Genomic DNA, 22,048 nt, shown 5'->3' with positions numbered 1-22,048 from the left:
GCTGATTCATGTTGCTAACATGCAAACAATTGAACGAAAGGTCAACAGCTATATTTAAAGCAGCAATCTCGCTTAAGAAGTCACAGGTACTCTTTGAAAAAGAAGGGGGGAAATAATCACCTTGTCGAACAGTGACTGAAATTATGTAGTTGATTGATTAAGTATTGATTATTTAATTTCTATACCACTGAATGCATTAAAAATATATCTAAGTGATGTAGCAACAACAGAAAAGTGAAACAAAATATTACAAAAATACACAGTTACAAATAAAAAGTTGAATAAAAAGTTATATTCATTTCAACTGGAACAGACCCTCCCTCAGCCTCCAGATTCTCACCCAGGGTCCAAACAAACTCTCAGCTCACTCACAAAAGTATTACAATGAGAACAGTTCCTGGAAACGGTGGACATCACCCTGGCCTCTCTCTTAGACTTGCATTTGATGGACAGGATCTGATGTGGATGGTACTCCCTCAGGCTGCCCAAAGCTGTGCCCCATTCAGCTTCACTCTCCACACTTCCAACCTCAGCAGGTTAGCCAAGTTTCCCATGAGGTCCACCGAATGGGGAAAGGACTCCCTTCCTCTCACACCCTCTATTCTTTCCTCCTCCTCCAGCTGCTTGAAACATACAGCTAATTTGGGGTGGAATCAAGTGGATTCTTAACTACTAGGTGACAAAGAGTCAAGGCAGTGACAAGGAAAGGTTTAAAGATCTGGGTATGTTCAGGCTGGAGACCAGAAGAGTAGGAAACATGACAGGACTCTTCAGATGCCCAATGTCAGGGGTCAGGGAATTGGACCCCCCCCCCCACGGTAGGCTGCCAGGAACAGATAGACAAGGAAAGCTCTTACCAAGTTATTTTATTCAATATTCACAGAGAGATGCTAAGAAATGCTGCATCTTGGAGTAATGGTGTTGCTCCAAGTGAACTTATTTCCCAACTCTGATCTTCATCTACCTCTGAGCTGTGACCTTCCTCAAACCACTGCTGTAAGTCTATACGGTCTTCCTCGTCTCTGGAAGGTTCAGGAGGGGGAAGCAGTCTCTATCATTCCTCCTCTGTCCAGTCCCCGACACCCAAAGGGCTGTTGCATAGAAAAGGGCAAATGCTTCTTGTCTATTCTGCATGAGGACAAAATTATATCTAATGCAGTTAAATTACAAGAAGGCAGATTATATTTAAATGTTATGATAACCTTCTGGATAGTAAGAGTAGTTTGGTAGTGGGACTAATTACCTAGAGCAGTGGTTCTCAAAGGGTGTAGTGCATCACACAGGCATGGCAGAATAGGATGGGGTGACAGGAAGAGTCAAGGACAATCAATATTTTATTTTGGGAATGACTCATGTTCTTATGTAGTTGCATTGTTTTATACTTCCTGGATGTCCCACGATTGTATTATAAAATAGTTGTGTCCCATGTTATTAATCAAGCACTGCTGGGAATTGCTTCTTTTTGTTTTCAAATCCAATGCATTTCTTATCAATAAAAATTTGGCAAGCAAATTTTTATTCTGAAAGAATAAAAGTAGTTTGAGACCCACTGATCTAGTGGCATTCTATACATTCAGGTCCCGCAATTCAAATGCTGGTTATATGAAACTTCCCTTATCCAAACATGAATAATGTGTAGCCTGACCTCACTACACAAACATCTGATCCAGACTCCAACAGCAGTGCTGCTTCATCCCACTAACTGTGCTGCCTAGAGTCCAGGGGTCCTTTACCTTTGCCTTTTATGTTTTGTTTTTTTAAAATAATTTTTATTAAATTTCCATTTAACAATCCAATCATGCCTCTTTAATTAATCTGAATTCTGATAATACATATCATAAAGTTCAAATATTTTGCCGAATTTTTAACATTTTTGTTGGGGGTACCCATGCTTCGAGCTCAGAAGGGTCCAATCCTCTCATATTTCTGCTGCTTTGATGTTCACAAGTCCCGTCTTTCAATCTTCTTGTTGCTATCATTTTTCTTCTTAATAACCTCTGAGTTATTTCCACAAGCAAGTTGAAGCAAACATTATTATAGTCCTGTGTGGATTTTCACGCTGATCCAAAAGCCCTATTCCAGTGGCAGGCACCATACCTTTACCTTTTATGTTTGCAGGTGTAGTAGATCTGTAACAAACACACCAAGCAGCTCAGCAGATCTCCCACCTTGTGTCCTTCCATTGGTCTGGCTCTTTTACTGGTGAGCACTAAGATTCTCACACCACCGATTGAAGGAGAAATACTGAGGAGACTGGACAACCAGTGGGATGTTGGTGTCTCCAGCCCGACTTGTTCCTCTCTGCTGTTGAAAGTACAGTACTCGCTGCAACCTATTCATTTATTGTACAGTGGTGCCTCGCAAGACGAAAAGAATCCGTTCTGTGATTCTCTTCGTCTAGTGGTTTTTTCGTCTTGCGAAGCAAGCCCATTGACGGATTAGCGGCTTTTAGCGGCTTATCTGCTGATCGGATCAGCTGATAAGCAGCTTAGCGGCTTAGAAAAGGGGGGGAGGGGGAAAACCAGCAGGAACTCGCAAGACATTGTCGTCTTGCGAAGCAAGCCCATAGGAAATTCGTTTTGCGAAGCACCTCCAAAACGGAAAACTCTTTCGTCTAGCGAGTTTTCCGTCTTGCGAGACATTCGTCTTGCGGGGCACCACTGTATTTTTAATATTTTCTTGGAAGCCACCCAGAGTGAACACAAGCACAACTGGTACAGACTGGAAGCACCTGTGAAAAACCCAGTATTTCTGCACATAGGAAACTGCCTTACCCTGAGCTAGACATCTCTTACATCTTGCTCAGTATTGTCTACAGCCACTCTCCAGGAGTTCAGACAGGAAACACTTCCAACACTACCTAGAGATGTCAATAATTGAACCTGGAACCTTCCACAGGCAAGACAGATGCTCTTCCACTGAGCATAGCCCCTCCCCTGCATACAAGTGTTTGCACACATGCCCGTTAGGCTTTATCCATCAGAGTTCTTGTTTACCTTTCTGGAGTAATTAAGCCAGTTCTGAAGAAATGATATTCTCTCATTGCTATGGTTCTACCCTAATGTGATTCATTTTCTGTCTTCAGCCAAGAGCTCTCCTAAGCCAAATCTCCAAAAAGTCCATTTTGTCTCCAAGACTGTGGCTTCAGATTACTTGAAGAACTTCTCTGGGAGTCATCTAATGCATTATGCAAAAGACGCAAACACCGTTTCCCCCTCAAACAACACCTGTTTTAATGTGTGGACTTTTCGAATTGGTAGAAAACTTTAGAATATCTGTTTTAAATAAATGACTGTGCTCACATCACCCACTCCCCCTCTCTTCATTTACTATTCTAAAACCACAAGATTTCAACTATCTGAAATGAGCTGCTGCTTAGGCCAATTGGATACAACTTATTGGTTTGCTTTTGCTGTCAAATATACATAAAATATAAATCATAGCATCAATTTACTTAGGTTGCAACAGGCAAAAGAGTCATAAAATACAACTCAATCTAATCTAGTTGAAGTCAAATATGGGGGGGGGGGGCGAGAGTCAAGAAGAACCCAAAAATTATAGTAAGCAGAAGAATAACTTTGCATCTTTAAGAAAAGATTGTCTCACGTTTTAAGAAAATATTATATTATACTGCAAAATGATATTTCATACCCAACACAGAAGATTACTGAAGTAGAAAAATATTGACAAAATGGAGGAGGGAATAGCCAGTATTTGGTGTTATTGTTCTAAAAGCAGGGATGAGCGATTTGTGGCCCTCCAAAGATTGTTGGATTCAGTGTTTTTCTTTTAGGAAAAAGGTACCAGTACTGCATACCCTTGAATACCCCAGGGGAAAAGCACTGGTTGGATTCCCATCACTGGCCTCAGCCAGAATGCTGTCATAAACATGCCCTACCCATGAGACAAGGTGAGGAGACTGCCTCAGGCAGAAGGATTCATAGGGATCATAGAGTTCACATGGTAGCCCCCCTTGCTACTTCTATGGTGGCCTCTTGACAAATAGGAGAGACAGATGTTGTTATCCTGATGTAAATGGTCAATCACCCTTCTTCCCTAGCAAGAGGGATGCCATGTTGTGTTTTGCCTGAGGTGTCAAAGAGTCCTAGGCTAGCCCTAGTGTCACGAATTTGCATACCATTAACAGAGATTCTGTCCCAAGGTTTTGTAAACAGCAATAGATAAAGAACTGTGTGGGCCTTGATGCAGGAGTAGAAATGGGTTGTGCAATTGATCTACCATGGTGGATATCATGTTTGAATTCTACTCATTCTCCAAAGATCTCCGGGTAGCATGTATGACAGGGATAGCCAACAAGGTTGGATTCCAACTCCCACCTGTCCCAGCCAGCATGACCAGTGGTCTGGGGTGAAAACAGTTAGCAGCCAAAATATTTGCTGGGCTCCCTGATGACTATGTTAGCTGTTGTGCTAATTTATATAACCGTTAATGCCAGTATAGGCTTCTAAGTGATTTAGAATATAAAACCAGTCACACAAATGTTAAAATATAAACATCTGTAATTAAAATACACACTAAAAACAATCCCATTAAGACATTTAAAGCTTATATCTCAGCTAGATTCAATATGCCCTAGTTTCATAAGCTCTTCACAACAATTAACGGCTTCTCTTTATATGTATTAAAAAAGAAACCTCCAACCCAAGAAATTTCATTATATTTTAAAATATTAAAGGGAAGCACAACTCTTGCTATGCAAAGGAAAATGAGTGCAGGGGGTGAAAAGGAAATGTTCTTTGGATATAGGGGCTAAAGTCGTGACAGTTGTGTAAATGATTACATTAAGCAAAAAGACTTTAAATAATAATATTGCTCAGTCAAAATTTATTCAAGCTATTGCTGCTCTGCACAGTTGGAGAATAATGAAAAGGTCTGGGTGCAAATCAGAAATCCTCAGATTTTTTCACATAAAAGAGGAATAATTTATTTTAACATCTCTTCTAGGCAACTAATATTTTGAGAGCTTTTAACTCCTTGTGGGTGATTTTTCATTTAGTCTTGTTCGTTTTGCATCACCCATAAAAAGAGGACTTTGGCTCCTCTTCAGCCTCCTTTTTTGCTTAGTAATTCCATGCACTACCCATTCATATAGTCCATTCATTTTTAAATTGGTCCATTTCATACCATTTGTCAGTTATAACAGCTTCAGTGGCAAAGACGTGCATTTTGGGTGCTTCATAGCAGGTGTAGCAGCTCACACTTTATGCTGGACCCAATGAAACCACCAGCCCCCCAGAGATGTAGGGCTGCGTTCTGATCTTGCCAAGCTGAACCAACAAAGAATCTGCAATGAATTCCACACTGGTTATTGGCACTGGGGGATGAATTCTATTCAGTTTGCATTTAAAAAGGAATCTGTATAATTCACACATTCTGAAATAATATTTAAAGCAACAGCCATCCTTCAAAGTTTGAACATCTTTGAATTTTGCAATACAGTTCTTCAGCCATGTACCAAAATGCATATACTTGGGTAAAGCATGCAAAAAGTGCATATATTCATGTGGGAGGGATTACATTATATTATGGGGATTTGCGTTGCAAAAAAATGTGTTATACAGAATTGCATTCAAATAATATTAGATATTAAACAATTTGCATACTAATATAGAAATGGGGATAATTGAACTTAAGTTTGGGAAAATGAAAAATTTGGAGCAACAGAAATTAACTTACTCACCCATCCCTAGTCAATATAAATGTTATATATAAACGGCACCACTGAAGGGCCAGCCATGAGCCCACACTTCTGATTCCACAATAATATCAGTACACTTCCAATGACTAGGAGGCTTCTTTTGCTCCTGCTTAGCCAGTCATTGAAATCACTAGCAGTGGATCCCTCCTTAGGAAACAGCTAAGAGAAACAAGCATAGGAAGAGCTATGAGAGAGGGAAAGAGGCAGGATGATGCCTGTCTTGTTCGCTCGGCTTCTCTCTCTCAGAAGCCACACCTGGTGGCAGAAAAAGTCTTAAGTCTAAGGTCTAATGGAGGGGGAGATAGTAGGGAGGGATGCTGCTGGGCAGGTGGGGGAGGGAGAGAGGACCCCCCCCCAATGAAAGGAGGTGGGTGTACAGCTGAGGTGCAAGCATTCCGAATAGCAAGTGGGATCATCTTAATAGATGGTCCTGGTTGCGGGCAGGCCCTCAACCCAGTTCCCCCACCCTGGCGTGGGTGGAGCCATTACCCTCACGCCAGGGTGGCACCAAAATTACCCAGGGCTATTGCCCAATCAATCTGAATAGGTGATCGTGGGGGGAAGTATAAAAGCGGCGGCACGACGTGTGCCAAGCACCTGCTTTGCGCTGCCGACCACAAAGCTCTGTCTGGATTGTTTCCATGGAGCCTTTTACGGTTTGCTGTGACCTTTCCATTTTACACCGTCTTGAGCTGCCTTGAGTTGCTCATTCTTTCCGAATATGGCTTCTGTCGGGCCTGACGCCTCTCCCGTTAATTCGTGGGTCCCTGGTGTGGTGTTTGTGACTTGGTCGGGGCTGTCACTTCTCCCGGTGATTCTGTGGCTCCCTTTTTTGGCTTTGCTTACGTTGCGCCTTCAATACAAGGTTTTAGGGTGCGGAGGTAAATTTTGCACCCCAAATTCACCATCAGATCACATAGCATGTCCATGGCTATAGCCTGCACCAAAAAAAATCATGCATCCACTGTTTCGTGGGGCCACAATGATGCAAAAACATGGTTACAAAGCACGGATCCACATGGATTCTCCAAACTCACCATCAAATCACATTTGTGGCCACAGCATGAACCACAAAAATCATACATCCACTGTTTCATTCAGAATATTTGTTTTCTTGTATTCCTCCTCTAAAAACTAGGAGCAAAAAATACGGTAATTGACACCTTTATTATTGGTAGTAGCGTCATTTAATTTCTACTTGATCAGTCTTGTTGGCAGGTTTTAATTTTTTGTTACTTATTGGCTCTATTTGGTGGTTCACAATATTTGGTGTCCACTGCTGCGTCAATTCGGCATAAAAGAAAGAAATCAATTGTTTGCTTCTTGTTTCTTAGGGTCCAGCGGCATGCCTCCCAAGAAGTAAATGCCAGCCAAAGGTGCTTCTGCTGCAAAGAAGTGCTCAACTAAAGGTACAGACACCCAGACAACTCAAGGTTTGCGAGCTTCCACAACCACAGGGCACACTGAGGATCTATTAGGGTCCCTGATGGCCAGTATGGCCCATGACCCCGACGCTTTGTCGTGTTTTGTCTCCGACTTTGATGTGCTATTTCAATGTTTTGAACCTCAAAGGGATACTCTGGGTGGAGTTTCTTGGGCTAATCTGTTAGCTGCTCAGGTCTCTCAGGCTTTTATCCCTGCTACAGGTTGTGGAGCTTCCACAGTGTCCCCCTCCTGCCCTCCTGTGTTTGAAATTCTAGAATAAGAAACTGCCTCTTTCCCCTCAGCTGATATGTCTGTTTGTGACATCACAGGAGACCATCCATAGACAGGGCTGGGGAAACTAGGCCTAAGGGGGGCATTTATAAATAAACAAATGACTGAGGAGCCCCCCCTTGTGACACGGGTAGCAGGTGGACTCCATGGCAACCTCAGAAACCCTCCTTAGCACCCACCAAGGCCCCCTGACTCTCCCATTTTAAAAAGGTTTCTCCGGAAATCTGTTAAGTTTTTACACTGCTGCAAGACCATTTGTTTTGGCAGTTGAGGGATTGGTATTATTTATGTATTTTGCCCTTTGTGAGAGATAAATAAACTGGTTCCTTTGACTTAAGGTCTCTGGATCCTTTTAAATAAAGTGATCTGGACAAAATTGGTCAATTTGGAAACCTTCTTATTATACACACTTGCAAGTGGGGTAACCCAAGATCAGGCACATCTTCATCAGGAAAAACACATCTTATAAAGTTGCTTCACTGGCCAAAACTTCCTCCTTCCATGCCCACAAGAAGGGGGATGCCAGTTTACAGAAGTATTGCGTTCGCCTCATTAACATTTTACCATTCCACTTCCCATGTTAATCAGAATACAACACAACACAATACACTGCCATACTAATACCTTTATTGGCATTTCAAGTTTAGACATTCCAAATGGCATGAGAAACAAAGGCTTTCTTCCTGTTTCCGAGAAAATTGAATGGGGAAATCCTTTCGATTCCACAATAATAAGAGGCAGTGGGGTGAGGGAGGCCAGGGCCACATCCACACCATTTAAAGTGCTATGAAACCGCTTTAAACACTCATGGCTTAAACAACCCCCAAAGACTCTGGGAGCTATAGTTGGAAAAGGGTGCCAAGAGTTGTTAGGGGGCCCCGTTCCCTGCCAAGAAGGGAACCCTACCTCTACCCCTACCCCCACCCCTACCCGACGCTAACCCTAACCCTAACGCTAGCCCTTAAGCCTTAACTAGAGCTACAATTCCCAAAGTTCCCTGGCAAGAAGGGAACCCTAACCCTGCCCCCTAACTACAGCTACAATTCCCAGAGTTCCCTGGCAAAAAGGGAATCCTAACCCTAACCCTGCCCCCTAACTAGAGCTACAATTTCCAGAGTTCCCTGGCAAGAAGGGAACCCTAACCCTGCCCCCTAACTACAGCTACAATTCCCAGAGTTCCCTGGCAAAAAGGGAACCCTAACCCTGCCCCCTAACTACAGCTACAACTCCCAGAGTTCCCTGGCAAAAAGGGAACCCTAACCCTGCCCCCTAACTACAGCTACAATTCCCAGAGTTCCCTGCCAAGGGAACCCCAACCCTACCCCTGCCCCTGATGTTAACCCTAACTCTAACCCTTAACTATAGCTACAATTCCCAGAGTTCCCTGGCATGAAGGGAACCCTACCCCTACCCCCACCCCTAGCTCTCACAATGGTGAGTACAGCTCAGCAGCCAAAACACACACACAAGTTGTGCCAATATCTGTGAAGGCCACACCGGGAACCCAAGTGGGCAGGAGGGGGACATTTTTAGGCCCAGTGGTTGCATTTCCCTCCCCACAACACTAGTCAAATGCACAAATGAACAGAGCAATGAAAGCAAGCCTTATCTTTGCACAGCAAGCTGTTCAAGGAATGACATGCAGAGAGAAAGTTAGCATCTCAGGAAAAAAACACTTTTTCGTCAGCCAATCAATCAATCAATCAATCAATCATTTATTGTATTTGACTAAAAGCCATTATAAAGCCAGTTACAAAAGCACCAAACCCAATGACCCAAACTATGGCTCCCAGATTCTTGGGGGGGGGGGGGAGCCAGGTGAATGCCATGTGAAATGAGTGATGTGTCAAGTGATGGCTATGTAGTACCTCCAGGTTCAGAGGCGGCATATTTCTGCATATCAGTTCCTGAGAATCAGGAGGGCTGTTGGGGTCAGATTCTGCTTGCAGTTTTTGCACAGGCATCTGTGAGAATGGGATGCTGAACTTGGGCCACTGGCCTGATCCAGGCAGCTTTCTTTGGTTACAAAGGAAGACTTCCAAGAGAATAGTTTTAATGTAGCACTCCAAGAAATGCTGCAAGTTTCAGAAAGTCAAATAATGCACTCCAAAATCAGAAATTTTGAAAGTGCATTTCAGCACTGTGTCATTTTACTTTCCCCCTGCATCTCTTATCTGAACTATGTACTTGCAGTTTCTTTGAGTATGGTTTTTCCAATTTATTTTTATTTGGTAGCCATTTCTCCCTTTCTGAGGAAGGAACAAAAACATTCCAAGTTCTCTCTCTCTCTTTTTTAAATGATATTTATTGATTATTTTTTTTAAATTACAGGAAAAACACACAGCAGATACTTTCTAAGATACTTTCAAGAATGTATAATCTGCTGTTGAAATGGAACACTGAGGAAGAAACGGTAAAATCTGCAATGATAAAATGGGCACAAGATATAGGACATAATATTATGTTTGCTGACTGGGAGAAGTTGTGGACCACCAGGATTAAATTCACGGCATGTAATGCCCTAAGAGAGAATATTATGAAAATGATGTACAGGTGGAAAATAAGTTAACCAAAGAGGAGAAATTAAGAAAGAAGGAATTTTTGTTTTTTTAAATGTGCTTTTTTCTTTTCTTTTTTGTGTTTAATGTCTGTATTTCTGTATTTTGTAATTTTGTATCTTTTTCGTTTTTTGTATTTTTCTAAACTTTTTTATGGATAAAACCTAATAAAATATTACTAAAAAAAAAATGAAGCAGCTGGTTGCCATGGTGAAATTATGATGACACTATTACTCTGTAGTGGCAGTGCTGAAGTCCTAAGTCAGATTCAAGGGGGGATTTCCCCCCAAGGCCAAGCCTACCAGCTAACAGTGACCTTAAGTTTTCCAGTAAAACATGAAACGGTGCACACGCTACATCTTGTTTGTGTGCTTATCAGGCATGTTCAAAGTCCATTTTGGGGGCCTAATCCAGCCCACTGGTCAGTTTAATCCGGCCCCTGTGGCAATTTATTTCCTGGGGTAAAATCCTAAAAAAACAAACCCTCAACAAATTCAACCCTAAAAAAGGTTAACAACTTGGGTTGACTGTTTCGGCGGCCCTCACAGCCCTTCACTTCATCAAATCTGACCCTCTTTGAAAAAAGATTGGACAGGGTTACAGTCAAAGAGTTCAAGAGAAGCAGAGAAGCGGGTGCTGGATGTCTGGAGTTTCATTCTCTCCCGTGCTGCAGAGTGTGTGTGTGACTACTGGATCACATACTCTGTGTGTTGACGTTCCATTCTTTGGAAGAGAGGGAACAGAAGGAACTGTGCGCCACTTCCGTCTTCTTTGTTCTGTGTTCTGTTGTTCTCTCTCGGACGGCCCACTCCCCATGGTGCTTCCGTTGGAAAAGGGGTGTGGTTTAAGCAGCCCGGTTGCCCCACCCTTTCCCATTGTGCCCTGTCCCTTTCCCTGCAAGGGTTCAGGTGAGTGCAAAATGCCTACTATAAACGCATGCAGATTTTACCACCCTACTTCCCATGTTAATCACAACACTATACAACACAATACAACAAAAATACCTTTATTGGCATTTCAAGTTAAGACCTTCCAAAATGGCTTGAGATACAAAGTCTTCTTTCTGTTTCCTGTTTCTGAGAGATTTGAATTGGGAAATCCTTTGGATTCTTCATTAATAAGAGGCAGTGGGGTGAGGGAGGCCATGGCCACATCCACACCATTTAATGCACTATGAAGCCGCTTTAAACACTCATGGCTTAAACAACCCCCAAAGACTCTGGGAGCTATAGTTGGAAAAGGGTGCCAAGAGTTGTTAGGGAGCCCCGTTCCCTGCCAAGAAGGGAACCCTACCTCTACCCCTACCCCCACCCCTGACGCTAACTCTAACCCTAACGCTAACCCTTAAGCCTTAACTAGAGCTACAATTCCCAGAGTTCCCTGGCAAGAAGGGAACCCTAACCCTGCCCCCTAACTACAGCTACAATTCCCAGAGTTCCCTGGCAAAAAGGGAACCCTAACCCTGCCCCCACCCCACCCCTACGCTACCCCTAATCCTAATCCTAATACTTAGCCACCGTAACAAGTCTCCGTCCCCTTAACCACCTACAGTTCCCAGAATCCCTGAGGGGAAGCCATGCCTGTTTAAAGTGACTTCACAGCAGTTCAGTGGTGCACCTAATGTGGCCTAATGTTGCCTCCCTCATTTTCTTCTCTCTCCCCACTGCCCCATCACTTGCAATGCAGCAGATGTCCGCCTGAAGTCGCCCTTCAAAGCTCCTTCTCTCAAGTATGGCCACAGCTTTGTCCATTCCATTTCTGTTTCCTGTTTCTGAGAGATTTGAATTGGGAAATCCTTTCGATTCTTCATTAATAAGAGGCAGTGGGGTGAGGGAGGCCATGGCCACATCCACACCATTTAATGCGCTATGAAGCCGCTTTAAACACTCATGGCTTAAACAACCCCCAAAGACTCTGGGAGCTATAGTTGGAAAAGGGTGCCAAGAGTTGTTAGGGGGCCCCGTTCCCTGCCAAGAGGGGAACCCTACCTCTACCCCTACCCCCACCCCCACCCCTACCCCTGACGCTAACCCTAACTCTAGCCCTAACGCTAACCCTTAAGCCTTAACTAGAGCTACAATTCCCAGAGTTCCCTGGCAAAAAGGGAACCCTAAGCGTGCCCCCTAACTACAGCTACAATTCCCAGAGTTCCCTGGCAAAAAGGGAACCCTAACCCTGCCCCCTAGCTACAGCTACAATTCCCAGAGTTCCCTGGCAAAAAGGGAACCCTAACCCTAACCCTGCCCCCTAACTAGAGCTACAATTCCCAGAGTTCCCTGGCATGAAGGGAACCCTACCCCCACCCCTACCCTACCCCTAATCCTAATCCTAATACTTAACCACCGTAACAAGTCTCCGTCCCCTTAACCACCTACAGTTCCCAGAATCCCTGAGGGGAAGCCATGCCTGTTTAAAGTGACTTCATAGCAGTTCGGTGGTGCACCTAATGTGGCCTAATGTTGCCTCCCTCATTTTCTTCTCTCTCCCCACTGCCCCATCACTTGCAATGCAGCAGGTGTCCGCCTGCAGTCTCCCTTCAAAGGTCCTTCTCTCAAGTATGGCCACAGCCTTGACCATTCCTCACTGCCAGTATTTCACGTTCACTTCTCCGATGTAAATAGGGATGTCCTGTGGTTCTCTTGATGACTTTTAAGACTGGACTTGGGGAAAACCTCACCGGCTCCAGACATCCCTGTAGGGCAAAGGCAAACAGGTGAGTGGGATGGCCAACACCCGACAGCGTCCCCCCCCAGATTCCTCCTCTGTTTGGCTGCCTGTTAACAAACAAGGCTTCCAAACCCGTTTGCACCCATCTCAGCCAGCGTAGCCTCGCAACATCCACTAGCCTGAATGCAAATTCTTCCGACAACCGTCCACCAGCTGCAACCTCATCAGGTCCATTGCCAGACATCAATCAGCTTCAGAGCTGAGTGTCAGTCACCTTCAAGTAGCGATCCCACCAGCAAGTAATCTTTGTACTTGCCTTCTCCTTGCTCCACAGCATCCCAGCACCGGGCGATTGCCTCCTTCCGCTTGCCAGCTTGCCACCACGGGGCGGGAGACCACCAGGGTCACAGCATCCCAGCACCGGGCAATTGTCTCCTTCCGCTTGCCAGCTTGCTGCCGCGGGACAGGAGACCACCTGGGCTGAGTGCCACCGAGCTGCCCGTTTCTCTCTGGGGAGGGCAACTGCTGAGGCTTGCGCCTTGGCCCACATTTATACCCGCTCAGCAGCCAAATGCTTTTGTCACATCACAATCAACCCACGGACAATGGCAGCAGCTGGGGAGGCATCACCATCACTCCCTCAGCTCTCACAATGGTGAGCACAGCTCAGCAGCCAAAACACACACACAAGTTGTGCCAATATCTGTGAAGGCCACACCGGGAACCCAAGTGGGCAGGAGGGGGACATTTTTAGGCCCAGTGGTTGCATTTCCCTCCCCACAACACTAGTCAAATGCACAAATGAACAGAGCAATGAAAGCAAGCCTTATCTTTGCACAGCAAGCTGTTCAAGGAATGACATGCAGAGAGAAAGTTAGCATCTCAGGAAAAAAACACTTTTTCGTCAGTCAGTCAATCAATCAATCAATCAATCATTCATTTATTGTATTTGACTAAAAGCCATTATAAAGCCAGTTACAAAAGCACCAAACCCAATGACCCAAACTATGGCTCCCAGATTCTTGGGGGGGGGGGGGAGCCAGGTGAATGCCATGTGAAATGAGTGATGTGTCAAGTGATGGCTATGTAGTACCTCCAGGTTCAGAGGCGGCATATTTCTGCATATCAGTTCCTGAGAATCAGGAGGGCTGTTGGGGTCAGATTCTGCTTGCAGTTTTTGCACAGGCATCTGTGAGAATGGGATGCTGAACTTGGGCCACTGGCCTGATCCAGGCAGCTTTCTTAGGTTACAAAGGAAGACTTCCAAGAGAATAGTTTTAATGTAGCACTCCAAGAAATGCTGCAAGTTTCAGAAAGTCAAATAATGCACTCCAAAATCAGAAATTTTGAAAGTGCATTTCAGCACTGTGTCATTTTACTTTCCCCCTGCATCTCTTATCTGAACTATGTACTTGCAGTTTCTTTGAGTATGGTTTTTCCAATTTATTTTTATTTGGTAGCCATTTCTCCCTTTCTGAGGAAGGAACAAAAACATTCCAAGTTCTCTCTCTCTCTTTTTTAAATGATATTTATTGATTTTTTTTTTAAATTACAGGAAAAACACACAGCAGATACTTTCTAAGATACTTTCAAGAATGTATAATCTGCTGTTGAAATGGAACACTGAGGAAGAAACGGTAAAATCTGCAATGATAAAATGGGCACAAGATATAGGACATAATATTATGTTTGCTGACTGGGAGAAGTTGTGGACCACCAGGATTAAATTCACGGCATGTAATGCCCTAAGAGAGAATATTATGAAAATGATGTACAGGTGGAAAATAAGTTAACCAAAGAGGAGAAATTAAGAAAGAAGGAATTTTTGTTTTTTTAAATGTGCTTTTTTCTTTTCTTTTTTGTGTTTAATGTCTGTATTTCTGTATTTTGTAATTTTGTATCTTTTTCGTTTTTTGTATTTTTCTAAACTTTTTTATGGATAAAACCTAATAAAATATTACTAAAAAAAAATGAAGCAGCTGGTTGCCATGGTGAAATTATGATGACACTATTACTCTGTAGTGGCAGTGCTGAAGTCCTAAGTCAGATTCAAGGGGGGATTTCCCCCCAAGGCCAAGCCTACCAGCTAACAGTGACCTTAAGTTTTCCAGTAAAACATGAAACGGTGCACACGCTACATCTTGTTTGTGTGCTTATCAGGCATGTTCAAAGTCCATTTTGGGGGCCTAATCCAGCCCACTGGTCAGTTTAATCCGGCCCCTGTGGCAATTTATTTCCTGGGGTAAAATCCTAAAAAAACAAACCCCTCAACAAATTCAACCCTAAAAAAGGTTAACAACTTGGGTTGACTGTTTCGGCGGCCCTCACAGCCCTTCACTTCATCAAATCTGACCCTCTTTGAAAAAAGATTGGACAGGGTTACAGTCAAAGAGTTCAAGAGAAGCAGAGAAGCGGGTGCTGGATGTCTGGAGTTTCATTCTCTCCCGTGCTGCAGAGTGTGTGTGTGACTACTGGATCACATACTCTGGGTGTTGACGCTCCATTCTTTGGAAGAGAGGGAACAGAAGGAACTGTGCGCCACTTCCGTCTTCTTTGTTCTGTGTTCTGTTGTTCTCTCTCGGACGGCCCACTCCCCATGGTGCTTCCGTTGGAAAAGGGGTGTGGTTTAAGCAGCCCGGTTGCCCCACCCTTTCCCATTGTGCCCTGTCCCTTTCCCTGCAAGGGTTCAGGTGAGTGCAAAATGCCTACTATAAACGCATGCAGATTTTACCACCCTACTTCCCATGTTAATCACAACACTATACAACACAATACAACAAAAATACCTTTATTGGCATTTCAAGTTAAGACCTTCCAAAATGGCTTGAGATACAAAGTCTTCTTTCTGTTTCCTGTTTCTGAGAGATTTGAATTGGGAAATCCTTTGGATTCTTCATTAATAAGAGGCAGTGGGGTGAGGGAGGCCATGGCCACATCCACACCATTTAATGCACTATGAAGCCGCTTTAAACACTCATGGCTTAAACAACCCCCAAAGACTCTGGGAGCTATAGTTGGAAAAGGGTGCCAAGAGTTGTTAGGGAGCCCCGTTCCCTGCCAAGAAGGGAACCCTACCTCTACCCCTACCCCCACCCCTGACGCTAACTCTAACCCTAACGCTAACCCTTAAGCCTTAACTAGAGCTACAATTCCCAGAGTTCCCTGGCAAGAAGGGAACCCTAACCCTGCCCCCTAACTACAGCTACAATTCCCAGAGTTCCCTGGCAAAAAGGGAACCCTAACCCTAACCCTGCCCCCTAACTAGAGCTACAATTCCCAGAGTTCCCTGGCAAGAAGGGAACCCTAACCCTGCCCCCTAACTACAGCTACAATTCCCAGAGTTCCCTGGCAAAAAGGGAACCCTAACCCTGCCCCCACCCCACCCCTACGCTACCCCTAATCCTAATCCTAATACTTAGCCACCGTAACAAGTCTCCGTCCCCTTAACCACCTACAGTTCCCAGAATCCCTGAGGGGAAGCCATGCCTGTTTAAAGTGACTTCATAGCAGTTCAGTGGTGCACCTAATGTGGCCTAATGTTGCCTCCCTCATTTTCTTCTCTCTCCCCACTGCCCCATCACTTGCAATGCAGCAGGTGTCCGCCTGCAGTCTCCCTTCAAAGCTCCTTCTCTCAAGTATGGCCACAGCTTTGTCCATTCCATTTCTGTTTCCTGTTTCTGAGAGATTTGAATTGGGAAATCCTTTCGATTCTTCATTAATAAGAGGCAGTGGGGTGAGGGAGGCCATGGCCACATCCACACCATTTAATGCGCTATGAAGCCGCTTTAAACACTCATGGCTTAAACAACCCCCAAAGACTCTGGGAGCTATAGTTGGAAAAGGGTGCCAAGAGTTGTTAGGGGGCCCCGTTCCCTGCCAAGAGGGGAACCCTACCTCTACCCCTACCCCCACCCCCACCCCTACCCCTGACGCTAACCCTAACTCTAGCCCTAACGCTAACCCTTAAGCCTTAACTAGAGCTACAATTCCCAGAGTTCCCTGGCAAAAAGGGAACCCTAAGCGTGCCCCCTAACTACAGCTACAATTCCCAGAGTTCCCTGGCAAAAAGGGAACCCTAACCCTGCCCCCTAGCTACAGCTACAATTCCCAGAGTTCCCTGGCAAAAAGGGAACCCTAACCCTAACCCTGCCCCCTAACTAGAGCTACAATTCCCAGAGTTCCCTGGCATGAAGGGAACCCTACCCCCACCCCTACCCTACCCCTAATCCTAATCCTAATACTTAACCACCGTAACAAGTCTCCGTCCCCTTAACCACCTACAGTTCCCAGAATCCCTGAGGGGAAGCCATGCCTGTTTAAAGTGACTTCATAGCAGTTCGGTGGTGCACCTAATGTGGCCTAATGTTGCCTCCCTCATTTTCTTCTCTCTCCCCACTGCCCCATCACTTGCAATGCAGCAGATGTCCGCCTGCAGTCTCCCTTCAAAGGTCCTTCTCTCAAGTATGGCCACAGCCTTGACCATTCCTCACTGCCAGTATTTCACGTTCACTTCTCCGATGTAAATAGGGATGTCCTGTGGTTCTCTTGATGACTTTTAAGACTGGACTTGGGGAAAACCTCACCGGCTCCAGACATCCCTGTAGGGCAAAGGCAAACAGGTGAGTGGGATGGCCAACACCCGACAGCGTCCCCCCCCAGATTCCTCCTCTGTTTGGCTGCCTGTTAACAAACAAGGCTTCCAAACCAGTTTGCACCCATCTCAGCCAGCGTAGCCTCGCAACATCCACTAGCCTGAATGCAAATTCTTCCGACAACCGTCCACCAGCTGCAACCTCATCAGGTCCATTGCCAGACATCAATCAGCTTCAGAGCTGAGTGTCAGTCACCTTCAAGTAGCGATCCCACCAGCAAGTAATCTTTGTACTTGCCTTCTCCTTGCTCCACAGCATCCCAGCACCGGGCGATTGCCTCCTTCCGCTTGCCAGCTTGCCAGCTTGCCACCACGGGGCGGGAGACCACCAGGGTCACAGCATCCCAGCACCGGGCAATTGTCTCCTTCCGCTTGCCAGCTTGCTGCCGCGGGACAGGAGACCACCTGGGCTGAGTGCCACCGAGCTGCCCATTTCTCTCTGGGGAGGGCAACTGCTGAGACTTGTGCCTTGGCCCACATTTATACCCGCTCAGCAGCCAAATGCTTTTGTCACATCACAATCAACCCACGGACAATGGCAGCAGCTGGGGAGGCATCACCATCACTCCCTCAGCTCTCACAATGGTGAGCACAGCTCAGCAGCCAAAACACACACACAAGTTGTGCCAATATCTGTGAAGGCCACACCGGGAACCCAAGTGGGCAGGAGGGGGACATTTTTAGGCCCAGTGGTTGCATTTCCCTCCCCACAACACTAGTCAAATGCACAAATGAACAGAGCAATGAAAGCAAGCCTTATCTTTGCACAGCAAGCTGTTCAAGGAATGACATGCAGAGAGAAAGTTAGCATCTCAGGAAAAAAACACTTTTTCGTCAGCCAATCAATCAATCAATCATTCATTTATTGTATTTGACTAAAAGCCATTATAAAGCCAGTTACAAAAGCACCAAACCCAATGACCCAAACTATGGCTCCCAGATTCTTGGGGGGGGGGGGAGCCAGGTGAATGCCATGTGAAATGAGTGATGTGTCAAGTGATGGCTATGTAGTACCTCCAGGTTCAGAGGCGGCATATTTCTGCATATCAGTTCCTGAGAATCAGGAGGGCTGTTGGGGTCAGATTCTGCTTGCAGTTTTTGCACAGGCATCTGTGAGAATGGGATGCTGAACTTGGGCCACTGGCCTGATCCAGGCAGCTTTCTTAGGTTACAAAGGAAGACTTCCAAGAGAATAGTTTTAATGTAGCACTCCAAGAAATGCTGCAAGTTTCAGAAAGTCAAATAATGCACTCCAAAATCAGAAATTTTGAAAGTGCATTTCAGCACTGTGTCATTTTACTTTCCCCCTGCATCTCTTATCTGAACTATGTACTTGCAGTTTCTTTGAGTATGGTTTTTCCAATTTATTTTTATTTGGTAGCCATTTCTCCCTTTCTGAGGAAGGAACAAAAACATTCCAAGTTCTCTCTCTCTCTTTTTTAAATGATATTTATTGATTTTTTTTTTAAATTACAGGAAAAACACACAGCAGATACTTTCTAAGATACTTTCAAGAATGTATAATCTGCTGTTGAAATGGAACACTGAGGAAGAAACGGTAAAATCTGCAATGATAAAATGGGCACAAGATATAGGACATAATATTATGTTTGCTGACTGGGAGAAGTTGTGGACCACCAGGATTAAATTCACGGCATGTAATGCCCTAAGAGAGAATATTATGAAAATGATGTACAGGTGGAAAATAAGTTAACCAAAGAGGAGAAATTAAGAAAGAAGGAATTTTTGTTTTTTTAAATGTGCTTTTTTCTTTTCTTTTTTGTGTTTAATGTCTGTATTTCTGTATTTTGTAATTTTGTATCTTTTTCGTTTTTTGTATTTTTCTAAACTTTTTTATGGATAAAACCTAATAAAATATTACTAAAAAAAAATGAAGCAGCTGGTTGCCATGGTGAAATTATGATGACACTATTACTCTGTAGTGGCAGTGCTGAAGTCCTAAGTCAGATTCAAGGGGGGATTTCCCCCCAAGGCCAAGCCTACCAGCTAACAGTGACCTTAAGTTTTCCAGTAAAACATGAAACGGTGCACACGCTACATCTTGTTTGTGTGCTTATCAGGCATGTTCAAAGTCCATTTTGGGGGCCTAATCCAGCCCACTGGTCAGTTTAATCCGGCCCCTGTGGCAATTTATTTCCTGGGGTAAAATCCTAAAAAAACAAACCCCTCAACAAATTCAACCCTAAAAAAGGTTAACAACTTGGGTTGACTGTTTCGGCGGCCCTCACAGCCCTTCACTTCATCAAATCTGACCCTCTTTGAAAAAAGATTGGACAGGGTTACAGTCAAAGAGTTCAAGAGAAGCAGAGAAGCGGGTGCTGGATGTCTGGAGTTTCATTCTCTCCCGTGCTGCAGAGTGTGTGTGTGACTACTGGATCACATACTCTGGGTGTTGACGCTCCATTCTTTGGAAGAGAGGGAACAGAAGGAACTGTGCGCCACTTCCGTCTTCTTTGTTCTGTGTTCTGTTGTTCTCTCTCGGACGGCCCACTCCCCATGGTGCTTCCGTTGGAAAAGGGGTGTGGTTTAAGCAGCCCGGTTGCCCCACCCTTTCCCATTGTGCCCTGTCCCTTTCCCTGCAAGGGTTCAGGTGAGTGCAAAATGCCTACTATAAACGCATGCAGATTTTACCACCCTACTTCCCATGTTAATCACAACACTATACAACACAATACAACAAAAATACCTTTATTGGCATTTCAAGTTAAGACCTTCCAAAATGGCTTGAGATACAAAGTCTTCTTTCTGTTTCCTGTTTCTGAGAGATTTGAATTGGGAAATCCTTTGGATTCTTCATTAATAAGAGGCAGTGGGGTGAGGGAGGCCATGGCCACATCCACACCATTTAATGCACTATGAAGCCGCTTTAAACACTCATGGCTTAAACAACCCCCAAAGACTCTGGGAGCTATAGTTGGAAAAGGGTGCCAAGAGTTGTTAGGGAGCCCCGTTCCCTGCCAAGAAGGGAACCCTACCTCTACCCCTACCCCCACCCCTGACGCTAACTCTAACCCTAACGCTAACCCTTAAGCCTTAACTAGAGCTACAATTCCCAGAGTTCCCTGGCAAGAAGGGAACCCTAACCCTGCCCCCTAACTACAGCTACAATTCCCAGAGTTCCCTGGCAAAAAGGGAACCCTAACCCTAACCCTGCCCCCTAACTAGAGCTACAATTCCCAGAGTTCCCTGGCAAGAAGGGAACCCTAACCCTGCCCCCTAACTACAGCTACAATTCCCAGAGTTCCCTGGCAAAAAGGGAACCCTAACCCTGCCCCCACCCCACCCCTACGCTACCCCTAATCCTAATCCTAATACTTAGCCACCGTAACAAGTCTCCGTCCCCTTAACCACCTACAGTTCCCAGAATCCCTGAGGGGAAGCCATGCCTGTTTAAAGTGACTTCATAGCAGTTCAGTGGTGCACCTAATGTGGCCTAATGTTGCCTCCCTCATTTTCTTCTCTCTCCCCACTGCCCCATCACTTGCAATGCAGCAGGTGTCCGCCTGCAGTCTCCCTTCAAAGCTCCTTCTCTCAAGTATGGCCACAGCTTTGTCCATTCCATTTCTGTTTCCTGTTTCTGAGAGATTTGAATTGGGAAATCCTTTCGATTCTTCATTAATAAGAGGCAGTGGGGTGAGGGAGGCCATGGCCACATCCACACCATTTAATGCGCTATGAAGCCGCTTTAAACACTCATGGCTTAAACAACCCCCAAAGACTCTGGGAGCTATAGTTGGAAAAGGGTGCCAAGAGTTGTTAGGGGGCCCCGTTCCCTGCCAAGAGGGGAACCCTACCTCTACCCCTACCCCCACCCCCACCCCTACCCCTGACGCTAACCCTAACTCTAGCCCTAACGCTAACCCTTAAGCCTTAACTAGAGCTACAATTCCCAGAGTTCCCTGGCAAAAAGGGAACCCTAAGCGTGCCCCCTAACTACAGCTACAATTCCCAGAGTTCCCTGGCAAAAAGGGAACCCTAACCCTGCCCCCTAGCTACAGCTACAATTCCCAGAGTTCCCTGGCAAAAAGGGAACCCTAACCCTAACCCTGCCCCCTAACTAGAGCTACAATTCCCAGAGTTCCCTGGCATGAAGGGAACCCTACCCCCACCCCTACCCTACCCCTAATCCTAATCCTAATACTTAACCACCGTAACAAGTCTCCGTCCCCTTAACCACCTACAGTTCCCAGAATCCCTGAGGGGAAGCCATGCCTGTTTAAAGTGACTTCATAGCAGTTCGGTGGTGCACCTAATGTGGCCTAATGTTGCCTCCCTCATTTTCTTCTCTCTCCCCACTGCCCCATCACTTGCAATGCAGCAGATGTCCGCCTGCAGTCTCCCTTCAAAGGTCCTTCTCTCAAGTATGGCCACAGCCTTGACCATTCCTCACTGCCAGTATTTCACGTTCACTTCTCCGATGTAAATAGGGATGTCCTGTGGTTCTCTTGATGACTTTTAAGACTGGACTTGGGGAAAACCTCACCGGCTCCAGACATCCCTGTAGGGCAAAGGCAAACAGGTGAGTGGGATGGCCAACACCCGACAGCGTCCCCCCCCAGATTCCTCCTCTGTTTGGCTGCCTGTTAACAAACAAGGCTTCCAAACCAGTTTGCACCCATCTCAGCCAGCGTAGCCTCGCAACATCCACTAGCCTGAATGCAAATTCTTCCGACAACCATCCACCAGCTGCAACCTCATCAGGTCCATTGCCAGACA

At 45.3% G+C, this 22,048-nt stretch overlaps 1 long non-coding RNA gene across 1 annotated transcript in view; it reads right to left on the bottom strand.

Annotated features, from left to right (window-relative positions):
• Nucleotides 1-4,828: 4,828 nt before the first annotated feature.
• LOC310698889 overlaps nucleotides 4,829-22,048 on the bottom strand; it is a 33,211-nt gene continuing 15,991 nt past the window's right edge. The window contains exons 2-3 of the long non-coding RNA XR_014521782.1: nucleotides 6,317-6,572; nucleotides 4,829-5,305 (exon numbers count right to left, since the gene is read on the bottom strand). This is a non-coding gene — a long non-coding RNA (uncharacterized lncRNA). The remainder of the gene's footprint in view (nucleotides 5,306-6,316; nucleotides 6,573-22,048) is intronic.

This window comes from Podarcis liolepis (assembly GCF_965112155.1).
Source record: "Podarcis liolepis genome assembly, chromosome: Z".
Lineage (NCBI taxonomy): Eukaryota > Metazoa > Chordata > Lepidosauria > Squamata > Lacertidae > Podarcis > Podarcis liolepis.
The sequence above is the reverse complement of the archived record's forward strand: the minus strand, read 5'-3'. Positions and strand labels throughout refer to the sequence as shown.